General features: G+C 41.1%; 5 non-coding genes across 5 annotated transcripts; 1 reads left to right on the top strand and 4 right to left on the bottom strand.

Annotated features, from left to right (window-relative positions):
* Positions 1–2,449: 2,449 nt before the first annotated feature.
* On the bottom strand, positions 2,450–2,521 carry trnae-uuc (transfer RNA glutamic acid (anticodon UUC)). The gene has a single exon. It is a non-coding gene; the product is annotated as a tRNA-Glu (tRNA).
* Positions 2,522–2,962: 441 nt separating this feature from the next.
* On the bottom strand, positions 2,963–3,035 carry trnar-acg (transfer RNA arginine (anticodon ACG)). Its single transcript has one exon. It is a non-coding gene; the product is annotated as a tRNA-Arg (tRNA).
* A 2,449-nt stretch (positions 3,036–5,484) lies between these two features.
* trnal-cag (transfer RNA leucine (anticodon CAG)) lies at positions 5,485–5,567 on the top strand. The gene has a single exon. It is a non-coding gene; the product is annotated as a tRNA-Leu (tRNA).
* A 4,748-nt stretch (positions 5,568–10,315) lies between these two features.
* Positions 10,316–10,388, bottom strand: trnaa-agc (transfer RNA alanine (anticodon AGC)). The gene has a single exon. It is a non-coding gene; the product is annotated as a tRNA-Ala (tRNA).
* Positions 10,389–12,549: 2,161 nt separating this feature from the next.
* trnak-uuu (transfer RNA lysine (anticodon UUU)) lies at positions 12,550–12,622 on the bottom strand. The gene has a single exon. It is a non-coding gene; the product is annotated as a tRNA-Lys (tRNA).
* Between the last annotated feature and the right edge of the window lie 1,752 nt (positions 12,623–14,374).

Genomic DNA, 14,374 nt, shown 5'->3' on the forward strand with positions numbered 1-14,374 from the left:
TCAATAGCAGCGATCAAACTAAGAAATAAAACTCTGATGCATTTTAATATTGTAGCATTATAAGTTCATGCGTTTCTGTCAAAACAAAACAAAAAAGGTATGTAAATAAAACTGTTTAAGAGTAAATAGGGCGTTAATGACATGGTAACACTGACAGACTGGCCTAAAGATTAATGCTGCAACGAATTTCGCCTTAATTTTATCATTCCAGATTCCGAGTTGCTGCCAAATGATCATAAAGTTTCTGCACTGGAGAATGCAGGCATCGATCCCACTACCTCTCGCATGCTAAGCGAGTGCTCTACAATTTGAGTTAATTCCCCTTATGAAAACCCCACCTTTACTAATGTACTAACAGAGCGTTGATGCTGCATTATAAAGTCAGGGTGCAAGTGTTTAAGCTCAGACTCAGCTTTATAATCATTCTATTATATAATATAATATTAACTGTATTCATATTATTCAATCTTGTGGAGGATTGAATAGCCTACAACAATCACAAACTGGGTTTGAGTTCGTAACAAATAATCCAGTCAGTTAAAAAGCCAACAAGAAGGCTGTACCTAATACACTCATACCAGAGAAAACACACCCTAACACGCTAGTGCCGTTACAGTGCTAACAATGGTCCACCCAAAAACATTATTTGGTCAGTTGGAGATCTCATATGGGGCTCCCTTTCTATTGATATATGGTTTACAGCCTAGTGACAAAGTGTACAGTGCAGCAAATGGGTTACAGATTAAGGAGTTAGTACAAATCTCAATCCGTGTGGGGTGAGAGTGGTATTAATCATTTCATGGCTGAGCGGTCTAAGGCACTGTGCTCAGATCGCAGTCTCCCCTGGAGATGTGGGTTTGAATCCCACTTCTGACAGCACATACTTGATACAAATTTATGTCATTAACCCACTACCATACATAATAATGTGAAAAGATATAACAGTTCGTACAAATCTTAGTCCTAGTTAGTCTTAGTTTTCTATTACAAAAACTATCCTTTACCCTTTGTAAATTTTAATGGATAAACAGAGCATTGATGCTGCATTAAGTAGGAGTGCAACGTGTTTAATCTCACGTACTCCTTTCTATATTATGTGGTGCTTTTATATCATCACAGACTCAGTTTATTTAAAATGTTCATCCCAGCTTTTAGGACGAACTGAAAAAAATAATAACTGTCTTTGTACCACTGACAGACTGACTTAAGGGTTGATGCTGCATTTAAAGGGGATGTCGTGAGTTTCAGCTGTTCATCTTTTACAAAGCAGTTCACCAGATGAAAAAACAACAAAATGTCACGTACCGCTGCTTTAACCAAAAACATTTCAAAATTTAAAAATTACAAGTTATTGCGTTTGGCAATTTAAAAATCAAAAATTATTTTAAAAAAATCTTTAAAAAAATTTAAAAATGATTTGAGTGAAAATAGAGCATCATTGTAAGATTGTAAATTTTGATGCTGCGTTTCAGTGAGCATTGACGCAACAAGTTTCATATTACGTGATGCCTTAAATGATCATAATGATCCTGCACTGGAGAATACAGGCATCGATACCGCTACCTCTCACATGCTAAGCGAGCGCTCTACCATTTGAGCTAATTCCCCCTACTATGAACCTCCTTTACCCTTTGCAAATTGTAATGTACTGACAGAGCAGAGCGTTAATGCTGCATAACTGTCTTTGTACCACTGACAGACAGACTTAAGGGTTGATGCTGCTTTATGTAAGGGCCAAAATAGTGCAGTTCAAAAAGTCTCAGTCAGCCGACAGTGCCAACATGCAGCCATATTCGGGGATGAGATCTTTTATGAATGACTGCTTGGCCATCCTGACTTGCTTGCACGTTAACAATGCCAATTTTCCTCAACACCCCCACATGGCCTAAGATTTGAACTGCAAGCTGCTTGAGCTACAGCAACAAGGCGCCGAGGAACGAATATAGAGTTTTGCTCGAGTCCAATCATTAAGGCCAATTCCCAAACGGAAGTCAAAAACCTGGGTAAAAATCAGGAATCCTGACCGCTAGACCATATGGGAAACTGCAAGGCTCAGCACCGGCTGACGCCAGAATCAGCCACTTCATTCCGCTCTGCCAAGTCTTTGTCACCTTGACAAGACCTGCATTGTTGGATCTGGGGTACAGAGAACCATACACAAGGAGTTAAAGAGACAAAAAAAGAGAGAGAATAGAAACCTTCGAAGCACGGCATACGAAAAGACAGTGCCGTGACACAGATTCGAACCGGGGTTGCTGCAGCCACAACACAGAGTATTAACCACTATACGATCATGGCTTCCCAGCAGTCTGCCACTGGTGGCTCATGTCGGCTGCCCCCTGATAGACTGCAGTCATAGTTCCAACAGAAAAAGCTGCTTGAGCTACAGCAACAAGGCGCAGAGGAAGTAATGGGCAAAGTTTTGCTCAAGTCCAATCATAGAAGGCAATTCCCATACTGGGAGTCAAACCCAGGCCACCTGGGTGAAAACCAGGAAACCTGACCACTAGACCATATGGGAAACTGCAAAGCTCAGTATCGGCTGGTGCCAGCATCAGCCACTTCTTTCCGCTCTACCAAGTCTTTGTCACCTTGACAAGACCTGCATTGTTGGATCTGGGGTACAGAGAACCATACACAAGGAGTTAGAACAAGGTGAGAATAGAAACCTTCAAAGCACGGCATACGAAAAGACAGTGCCGTGACCCGGATTCGAACCTGGATTGCTGCGGCCACAACGCAGAGTACTAACCACTATACGATCACGGCTTCCCAGCAGTCTGCCACTGGTGGCTCATGTCGGTTGCTCCCTGATAGACTGCAGTCATAGTTCCAACAGCATCAGCCACTTCTTTCCGCTCTGACAAGTCTTTTTCACTTTGACAAGACCTCCATTGTTGGATGCATTGTTGGTGCTCCATACACAAGGAGTTAGAGAGACAAAAAAAAGGCATAAGGAAACCGAGCCAGCCAGGAGTCGAACCTAGAATCTTCTGATCCGTAGTCAGACGCGTTATCCATTGCGCCACTGGCCCCTGTTTGACTATGGTTCTGACTTTCCTGAAGCTCCAGCCTCATTTCGGTCTCTTGCCCGAGGAGAGAATAGAAACCTTTGAAGCACGGCATACAAAAAGACAGTGCCGTGACTTGGATTCGAACCGGGGTTGCTTTGGCCACAACGCAGAGTACTAACCACTACAGGTCTTTCTCAAAAAATTAGCATATTGTGATAAAGTTCATTATTTTCCATAATGTAATGATAAAAATTAAACTTTCATATATTTTAGATTCATTGCACACCAACTGAAATATTTCAGGTCTTTTATTGTTTTAATACTGATGATTTTGGCATACAGCTCATGAAAACCCAAAATTCCTATCTCAAAAAATTAGCATATTTCATCCGACCAATAAAAGAAAAGTGTTTTTAATACAAAAAAAGTCAACCTTCAAATAATTATGTTCAGTTATGCACTCAATACTTGGTCGGGAATCCTTTTGCAGAAATGACTGCTTCAATGCGGCGTGGCATGGAGGCAATCAGCCTGTGGCACTGCTGAGGTGTTATGGAGGCCCAGGATGCTTCGATAGCGGCCTTAAGCTCATCCAGAGTGTTGGGTCTTGTGTCTCTCAACTTTCTCTTCACAATATCCCACAGATTCTCTATGGGGTTCAGGTCAGGAGAGTTGGCAGGCCAATTGAGCACAGTAATACCATGGTCAGTAAACCATTCACCAGTGGTTTTGGCACTGTGAGCAGGTGCCAGGTCGTGCTGAAAAATGAAATCTTCATCTCCATAAAGCTTTTCAGCAGATGGAAGCATGAAGTGCTCCAAAATCTCCTGATAGCTAGCTGCATTGACCCTGCCCTTGATAAAACACAGTGGACCAACACCAGCAGCTGACATGGCACCCCAGACCATCACTGACTGTGGGTACTTGACACTGGACTTCAGGCATTTTGGCATTTCCTTCTCCCCAGTCTTCCTCCAGACTCTGGCACCTTGATTTCCGAAAACAGTACTTTGGACCACTGAGCAACAGTCCAGTGCTGCTTCTCTGTAGCCCAGGTCAGGCGCTTCTGCCGCTGTTTCTGGTTCAAAAGTGGCTTGACCTGGGGAATGCGGCACCTGTAGCCCATTTCCTGCACACGCCTGTGCACGGTGGCTCTGGATGTTTCTACTCCAGACTCAGTCCACTGCTTCCGCAGGTCCCCCAAGGTCTGGAATCGGCCCTTCTCCACAATCTTCCTCAGGGTCCGGTCACCTCTTCTCGTTGTGCAGCGTTTTCTGCCACACTTTTTCCTTCCCACAGACTTCCCACTGAGGTGCCTTGATACAGCACTCTGGGAACAGCCTATTCGTTCAGAAATTTCTTTCTGTGTCTTACCCTCTGCTTGAGGGTGTCAATGATGGCCTTCTGGACAGCAGTCAGGTCGGCAGTCTTACCCATGATTGCAGTTTTGAGTAATGAACCAGGCTGGGAGTTTTTAAAAGCCTCAGGAATCTTTTGCAGGTGTTTAGAGTTAATTCGTTGATTCAGATGATTAGGTTAATAGCTCGTTTAGAGAACCTTTTCATGATATGCTAATTTTTTGAGATAGGAATTTTGGGTTTTCATGAGCTGTATGCCAAAATCATCAGTATTAAAACAATAAAAGACCTGAAATATTTCAGTTGGTGTGCAATGAATGTAAAATATATGAAAGTTTAATTTTTATCATTACATTATGGAAAATAATGAACTTTATCACAATATGCTAATTTTTTTAGAAGGACCTGTATATGAGCATGGCTTCCCAATGCTCAGCCACTGCTCCCCAATGCTCAGCCACTGCTCCCTGATAGACTATAGTCACAGTTTCAACAGAACAAGCTGCTTGAGCTACAGCAACAAGGCAACGAGGAACTAATAGGCAAACAACGAGCACAACAGGGTTTGAGTTCTTAAAAAATAATAAATAATCTTAATAAATAATCCAGTCAGTTAAAAACCCAACAAGAAGGCTGTACCCAATACACTCATACCAGAGAAAACACACCCTAACATGCAAGTGCCGTTACAGTGCTAACAATGGTCCATCCAAAAACATTATTTGGTCAGTTGGAGTGCTCATATGGGGCTCCCTTTCTATTGATATATGGTTTACAGCCTAGTGACAAAGTGTACAGTGCAGCAAATGGGTTACACTCAGTACATTTACTGTACATAATAATGTGAAAAGTTCGTACAAATATTAGTCCGTGTGGGGCGAGGGTGGTGTCGATGGTACCCAAGCTAGTCAGGATGCGGTCTAACGAGCTGCGTTCAGGTCACAGTCTCTCATTGAGGCGTGGGTTTGAACTTCTGACTGCTAGTGCTTTATACAAACTTATGTCTTTAACCCTCTAACATACATAATAATGTAAAAAGATTCAGCAGTTCGTACAAATCTGTGGCCATGTGGGGGTGTTGAGGAAAATTGTCTTTCATAATGTGCGTTCAGGTCAGGATGGCCGAGTGGTCTAAGGTGCTGTGTTCAGGTCGCAGTCTCCCCTGGAGGCGTGGGTTCGAATCCCACTTCTGACAGCTCATGATTTATACACATCTACTTCTTTAGAGGACACAGTCATCAGGGAATACAGTTTTCATCAAAGGGTGAACATGGTCTGCAACAATGCTGAGGTAGGTGCTACGTGTCAAAGTAACATCCATATGGATGCCAGGACCCAGGCTTTTGATCACTGAAAATGTGAGAAACTGAATCATGTATTCATCCTGATCTTGCACTGTTTATTGTTGCAGCTCTGCTGGAGGGTTATTTTGTTTGTGTTTGTGGTGGTGGTGGTGGGGTCTTTGTTCCCATTTTGGTTTATTTAGTATATGATGTAATGTTTAGTATATGAGTCTGTGATGGTTCAAAAACAACGCATTATATAGAAAAGAGTACGTGAGATCAAAGACGTTGCACCCTCGTTTTATAATGCAGCATAGAATAGAAGAATAGAATAGAATCTTTATTGTCACTATACACAAGTACAATGCAATTTCGAGTGGCATCTCTCCAATAGAGTAGCAGCAGTAGAAGAAAGACAGTAGTAGTAATCACAAAAAAAAAAAAGAAAGAACAATAAAAATATGTGCACTTTTAAGTGAATTTACATTTTTGCTTTAAATATTAAATACTAACTGTGCCAATAATCCGTTGAGCTGTTTTCACTACGCGATGCAGATCCTTACACTCGGCGGCAGTGCAGCTTGAATACCACTCTGTGAAATTGCTGGTCAGAATACTTTCTATCAGACTCAGACTCAGCTTTATTGTCATTCAAAACCATGTACATGATTAGAACGAAATGCAGTTACTCAGGTCTCGGTGTGTGTAAACATAATAAAATATAAAATATAAATGGCAAGAGAAACTATGTTTAGTAAAAATAAAACTTAAGACTTAAAAACTAGAAGAGATAACTAAGATATGAATTTTAAATATTTACATTTACATTCAAGTATTGCACAGGAACTACAGCAGCTTTATGCAGATCTAAAGTGCACGATTCAGTATAGCAGCAGATAAAAGGCAGAACCAGGTCACAGGTGTTTAAGGTAACTGGTGAATAGACAGTACATGAGGGGTCATTCAGGCATGATGAAGCTGATTTCTTGGGTACTGGAACGATGGTGGAGGATTTGAGACACGTTGGGACAGCAGCTTGTTGGAGTGAGAGGTTGAATATGCTGGTAAACACCTCTGTAAGCTGGTCGGCACATGCTTTCAGCACCCGGCCGGGAACTCCATCTGGATCTGCTGCTTTGCTTGCATTGACTTTCCTCAGGGTGGTTCTCACCTGGTGGTGGTTTAGAACCAGTGTTGGTCCTCCAGTAGTTGGGTTGGTGAGTGGCGGGATGGGCGGAGCCACATTCTGAGTATATAAAAATATTAGTCCGTGTGGGGTGGGGATGGTGTTGAGGATGGTGTTGAGGATGACTCAGCTAGTCAGGATGGCCGAGCAGTCTAAGGCGCTGCATTCAGGTCGCAGTCTGCCCTGGAGGCGTGGGTTCGATACAGCTACAGGATGATCAAACCTGAGCTTGTGTCCCATGCCCAATCATGAGAATTGCCTGGTTATTTAAGTGGCGCAGCCCACGGGACTATGCAAGGCTAATCGTATACCTTGTTCATCCTCCTCCTGGAGGGTTGTGACCTGGGTTCTCTAATGGGATGGGGTGTGGGGGGAATTAGTGAGCGGGTCCTGTCGATGCTCTTTGAGCCCAGCAATGGTCCTTCCGCTTGATCCATATCCACTGGCTGCTTCTTTCGGCCGCTTCAGAGACTGATCTAATTGTTTGTCGTAGAGCCTGTCCATGGATGCCAAGTTCTTTCAGCAGCCTGATGGTGGAAGAAGCCACAAAACCTCTGCATCCCACTTCAACTGGATAGACTTTCGCGTTCCATCCTCGTTGCTGAGCATCTGCTGCCAGTTCTGTGTAGCGCAGTTTCTTGCGCTCATAGGCCTCTTCTGTTGAATTCTCCCATGGAACTGTGAGCTCTGTGATGTATACATACTTCAATGAAGGGGACCAGAGTACCAAGTCTGGCCTAAGGGTGGTGCACAACAGGGTTTGAGTTCTTAAAAAATAATAAATAATCCAGTCAGTTAAAAACCCAACAAGAAAACTGGACCTAATACACTCATACCAGAGAAAACACACCCTAACACGCTAGTGCCGTTACAGTGCTAACAATGGTCCACCCAAAAAACATTATTTGGTCAGTTGGAGTGCTCATATGGGGCTCCCTTTCTATTGATACATGGTTTACAGCGTAGTGACAAAGTGTACAGTGCAGCAAATGGGTTACAGTCAGTAAATTTACCAGACATAATAATTTGTGAAAAGATTAAGCAGTTTGTACAAATATTAGTCTGTGTGGGGTGGGAGTGGCGTCAACAGTGTCCAAGCTAGACAGAATGGTTTTAGCAGTCTAAGGCACTGTGACAGCTCATGCTTTACACAAATTTACGTCTTTAACCCTCTACCATACATAATAATGTGAAAAGATTAAGCAGTTTGTGCAAATCTTAGACCATGTGGGGTGAGGGTGGTATCAATGGTACCCCAGCTAGTCAGGATGGTCGAGCGGTCTAAGGCGCTGCGTTCAGGTCGCAGTCTTCCCTGAAGGCGTGGGTTCGAATCCCACTTCTGACAGCTCATGCTTTAAACAAATTTACATATTTAACCCTCTACCATACATAATAATGTGAAAAGATATGCCATTAATAATTTATAATCACTGATTTGTGAGATATCAGCAGTAGTAGGTCATGTTTAACTGGTTTAATATTCTTTAAGCGCTGATCATCGGCTGTTTTTCGTGAGTATGTTTGGGCGGTTTTCCATGCATTTTGGCGGGCTTTGAAATGCGCAATCTGGCAACCCTGGCTGAAGCGTTCATTCATTATTTTGGAGCGATGTATGTTTGTATGCTAGAATATAAATAACATCTTTTACAAATTGCTGTCAATTTACATTGACATTTTCCCTTCTGTCTAAACATTTTTGGAATTGGGTTTGTAAAAGTAAGCGATACTGTGGATAATATATTTAATGAGCTGAACTAACTGAGAGAAGCGCTAACGGTGGTGGAAGAGTCTAAAAGTGTTTGGAACATAGTCGTATCATCATAGCAGTACAACACAGTTTTGTCCGTAGCATCCGAAAATATCCAGAAGCTAATATACACAAACTTTTCTTTAAAAAATAAACTTACCTTGTTAATAAAGTATGACCTCAAAATCTAAACAAACACAGTATCCGCTGCTGCAGTCTCTACACAAACTTTTCTGCACTGAAATCTCAAGGACACATTTTATGGATATTACGGTAATGCACTGAAAACGCGTCCTACAGTCATGCAAGCACATACAGCAGTGTGTGAGTTTACACTAATCAACCATAACATTAAAACCACCTCCTTGTTTCTACACTCACTGTCTATTTTATCAGCTCCACTTACCATATAGGAGCACTTTGTAGTTCTACAATTATTGACATGACCACTACAGAGCAGGTATTATCTAGGTGGTGGATCATTCTCAGCACTGCAGTGACACTGACATGGTGTTGGTGTGTTAGTGTGTGTTGTGCTGGTATGAGTGGATCAGACACAGCAGCGCTGCTGGAGTTTTTAAATACCGTGTCCACTCACTGTCCACTCTATTAGACACTCTTACCTAGTTGGTCCACCTTGTAGAGACAGTCAGAAACGATCGCTCATCTATTGCTGCTGTTTGAGTTGGTCATCTTCTAGACCTTCATCAGTGGTCATAGGACACTTCCCACAGGGCGCTGTTGGCTGGATGTTTTTGGTTGGTGGACTATTCTCAGTCCAGCAGTGACAGTGAGGTGTTTAAAAACCTGCAGCGCTGCTATGTCTTATCCACTCATACCAGCACAACACAGGAGAGTCCTGACCATTGAAGAACAGCATAAAAGGGGGATAAAAAAGCATGTTGAGAAACAGATGGATTACAGTCAGTAATTGTAGAACTACAAAGTGCTTCTATATGGTGGAGCTGATAAAATGGACAGTGAGTGTGGAAACAAGGAGGTGGTTTTAATGTTATGGCTGATCGGTGTATACTCACCATGTATGCGTGGCTTTCCTCCGGATATGAAAACGTGCCAGTAGGTGTAATTGCTGCTCTAAATTGCACCTGTATGTGTGAGTGAGTGGATAAATTAGTGTGTGATGCTTTGCGATGGTTTGACGCGCCCTGTCCAGGGTGTATTTTTGTCTTGAGCCCCGTGTTCGTGACACTGGACCCACGCTTGCCCTGTAATGCTGAATATCAATACAGGCAAATGAAGCGCATTTAAAAAAGCTTTAAAGCATTCTTGAAAAATGATCAGGCCAACCTTTTTAAAAAGTAGATCCAGATGACCTGTTGACTAAAATAGTAGATCCCAAGCCACAGAAGTGTGGGCACCAGTTTTACATTGGCTACGTTTTAACAAGACGTACCAAGAATGGCCTGTAGATGGCGCACTGTAGTCGTTTTTAAAAGCAAGCCAATTATGCCACCGAACTTAATGTACAATACTTTATAATGTATCAATTGTAACAGTATCAAATAATAAAACATTATACAAAATTATAAGTTTATGCGTTTCTGTCAAAACAAAACAAAAAAGGTATGTAAACAAAACTGTTTGAGCGTAAATAGGGCGTTACTGACATTGTAACACGGACAGACTAGCCTTATGGTTAATGCTGCAACGAATTTTACCGTAATTTCATCTTTTCAGATTGCAAAATGATCATAATGTTTGTGTACTGGAGAATGTGGGCATCGATCCCACTACCTCTCGCATGCTAAGCGAGCGCTCTACCATTTGAGCTAATTCCCCTTACACAAAACTTTCTAGACCTTCATCAGTGGACATAGGACGCTTCCCACTGGGTGCTGATGGCTGGATGTTTTTGGTTGGTGGACTATTCTCAGTCTAGCAGCACTGCTGTGTCTTATCCAGTCATACCAGCACAACACACACTAACACACCACCACCTGAATTTCCTGCATAAATCTGTTCCATAAAATATTTTCTGCCTTACTCAGCCCTCTGCTTCCTTGTATAGAAATAGGCTAAAAACCGGGTGTAGTAAGTCCTGCTGTCCACAACAAAGGACATTGGATAAATGTTTTGTTGAGAAAGGGTTAAAATTGCTGTACATTTCTGTAATCTTTATAAACTGAAGTTACGACTCATATTGAACGAAACTGATCTCTTACTTTGCTTATTTCCATGAAATGTGAAATATGACATGGCAGCCATTTTTAAAAGAAAGTTCATGAGCTGCTTGCCACACACCCACAAATGTGACATTAATAAAAAGCTCAGTATGTACTCTATAAAATACAGTAGTACTCAAATGGATTGCATAAACGGTGCTTGAGTTAGAGATCTCGGACACATGTCAAGTCAAATTTATTTATATAGCGCTTTTTCCAATGAACATTGTCTCAAAGCAACTTTACAGAATCCAGGCCGAAGGGCGACTGTGGCAAGGAAAAACTCAGGAAGAAACCTTGAGAGGAACCAGACTCAGCAGGGACCCATCCTTCTTGGGTGGCCTGGAGGATACTTTAAATAAAAAGGATTTACACAAATCATACAAACACAAAATTAAATTGAACTGAAAGTTGTAACTAGCAAAAAAATAATGTAAGTTCTTCATTGTTCAGTCCAGTCTGTGATAAAGTCTGTTGTACATTCTGGACATTTTTGGTGCAAACACGCCAGGTGTCCGTCACATCTAGTAGGAGCAGCATTGTTGGCACTGCAGTCTTTAACCTCGAGAGGGTGAACAGGTTTCCGTCAGAACCACCTCGGGTTAAAACAACAGAAGATGTTGTTACAATGTGAAATCGTTAGGAGTAAAATATCAGAGAGTTTTACAGGTTTAGACTCCACCACCCCTAACTATTACAGCATAACTAGGTTTGCTTGTTTAGTTTGAAAAGACCAATCAACAGCCTGAGTAAATAAACATGTTTTCAATCTAGACTTGAACATAGAGACTGTGTCCGAGTTCTGACAGCGGATTTTCCTAAGTTTGAAGCAGATCTGTGATGGAAATGTTGTGTTTCAATAAACAATAAAAGTTATCAGGAGCAATTTCTTGGAAAGACTCCAAAAGGGGTTACCAAAAGTACAGTTGTTTTACATCAGGGGTGCCCAATACGTCGATCACGATCTTATAGTCAATCGCACAGTGCATCCCTAAGTAAAAACTGTCATTACCTCAACATGTCATTACCAACACATAACTTGTTGTGATGGTAAAGACACTTAGTGATGGTAATAACAGGTTATTAGTTTCACCATCACTATCTTATTAACTGTTTAATAATTAAAGCTAATTAAAGCTAAATAAGCATAATGGTTTTATTATACAAGGCAGCGCATTAATTTTCACTGATTAGTCAATATGGCCCACAAGATATCAGCAGAGATCCAGTAAAATATCAGTAATTACATGAAAAAGAAAAATTAAGCTTAAAGCAATATCACAACCTTCAAAATGGGAACAAAGGTGCATCATAAAGGGAATTTGCTCAAATGGCAGAGCGCTCGCTTAGCATGTGAGAGGTAGCGGGATCGATGCCCGCATTCTCCAGTGCAGATACCTTATGATTATTTAAGGGTATCATGTAATATGAAACTTGTTGCGGCATCGCTTAATGAAACGCGGCATCAAAAATTAGATCAGGATTTAAGTGAGTCTTTAAGGCAACAAAAAATATGTGGAAATTAATATCTAAAACTCAGCGCATTATTAGGCTACACATAAATATAGATTTAAACTGTCCTCTATTTACTACAGTCTGTTAGAAACAACTAGTTGGGGTGGAGAACATGTTGCACATACAGTGTGCTATTATTTCAAGCTTATCAAGTACATGATATTTCACTTAATAACATCTCACAAAGTACAAATTCTTCAACTTTCTGAATAAACCATGTAGTATGGGACATTACCTCTTACCTAATGCAGTAAGAAACAACTCGCCCGAACAGGGACTTGAACCCTGGACCCTCAGATTAAAAGTCTGATGCTCTACCGACTGAGCTACCCAGGCTTTAAAAATCCATGCTGTCTCTCTTGAAGGCGATTATATAAAGTTTTAAGTGAAGTATGTTGCTGCTTACACACACAAAGAAAAACATCTCGGGAGGAGAATTTTGCAGGTAGATTACAAACAGATTCCTTTCTTTCACCTTTTTCCTTTTTTCCTGTATCAATTGCACGATTGTTTTCCAGTCATTAAAATGTTATGTGCATTTATATGTGGCAAGAGAAAAAAAAATCCATAAAACTCAAACTGAGTTAGCAAAGAACCTTAAATTATACTAAAGGGTTCTTCAAGTAGAAACAGTTCTACCAAGAACACAAAAAGAACCCTTAAGAAACACTTCTTAGTGCTACATACATTAGTTGTATTCTAGAGGTCAGCATGCGATGAAACTGTGATAGAAACAGACATCGTTTTACTTTATACAACAGTTAGTTCCGACCTTACAATCTGATTGGTTGAGAAGCGTTTTAACCGTGCTGATATTCGTGATAACAGCACAGCCTTTTCACACCACAACTGTATTACTCCGCTGACGCGTTGCCAGTAACGACAAGCTTCATGCACACAAACGCGCACGCAGGCGACACAGACCTTTTTCCCGATCGCGTTTTAAATCCGTTATCTGATATACAATCTAGCGCACTGTGTAGGGAACATAAATCAGTTGTCTAATTTACTGTCTAGTGCACTATGTAGGGAACATAAATCCGTGATCTGATACACAATCTAGTGCACTATGTATGTACATTAATGTGTTTGTAACGCGAACAGTTAGTTTAATAGCCCAGTTAGCAGCTCCTAAAAGTTCTGTTATCACCAATATCCTTTGGTGTGTGCAAGAGGTTTTTTATTTTTATTTTTTCCTTCGGAGGTTCTTGCCTTTTTCTTCTTGTTGTTCTTACCTCCCTGAAATGAGTTTTTGCAACTTGGGATGTCTGCTTTGTAGTGTTAAACTTTATATTCGTTGTGGAACTACTTTTTGGCGGAAGGTATTGTCAATATTAAAGCATATTTATTATGAAATTCAGGGCTTCTTTGATTTATTTTCTTTCTTTATTTTGTAAAAACTGTTGTATAAAAGCAATAGAACACTTGAGGTCGTGTGTTATCGCGAATAACACGCGTGCCTGCGACCGAATCACAGCCGTGATGTTATTCGCGATAACACACTCCCTCTCGTGTTCTATTGCTTGAGTCTAACGCAATATTAACTGTATTCATATTATGCCATCTAGTGATCGATTTAATAGCCTACAACAAGCACAAACAGGGTTTGAGTTCTTAACAAATAATCCAGTCAGTTAAAAACCCAACAAGAAGGCTGTACCTAATACACTCATACCAGAGAAAACACACCCTAACATGCTAGTGCCGTTACAGTGCTAACAATGGTCCACCCAAAAACATTATTTGGTCAGTTGGAGATCTTATATGGGGCTCCCTTTCGATTGATATATGATTTACAACCTAGTGACAAAGTGTACAGTGCAGCAAATGGGTTACAGTCAGTACAATTACTATACATAATAATGTGAAAAGATTAAGCAGTTCGTACAAATATTAGTCCGTGTGGGGCGAGGGTGGTGTCGATGGTACCCAAGCTAGTCAGGATGAGGTCTAAAACGCTGAGTTCAGGTCACAGTGTCCCATGGAGGTGTGGGTTTGAATCCCACTTCTGACTGCTAGTGCTTTATACACATTATGTCTTTAACCCTCTAAGATACATAATAATGTGAAAAGATTCAGCGCTTTGTA

This window comes from Trichomycterus rosablanca, unplaced genomic scaffold (assembly GCF_030014385.1).
Source record: "Trichomycterus rosablanca isolate fTriRos1 unplaced genomic scaffold, fTriRos1.hap1 scaffold_161, whole genome shotgun sequence".
In the NCBI taxonomy this organism is placed as follows: Eukaryota; Metazoa; Chordata; class Actinopteri; order Siluriformes; family Trichomycteridae; genus Trichomycterus; species Trichomycterus rosablanca.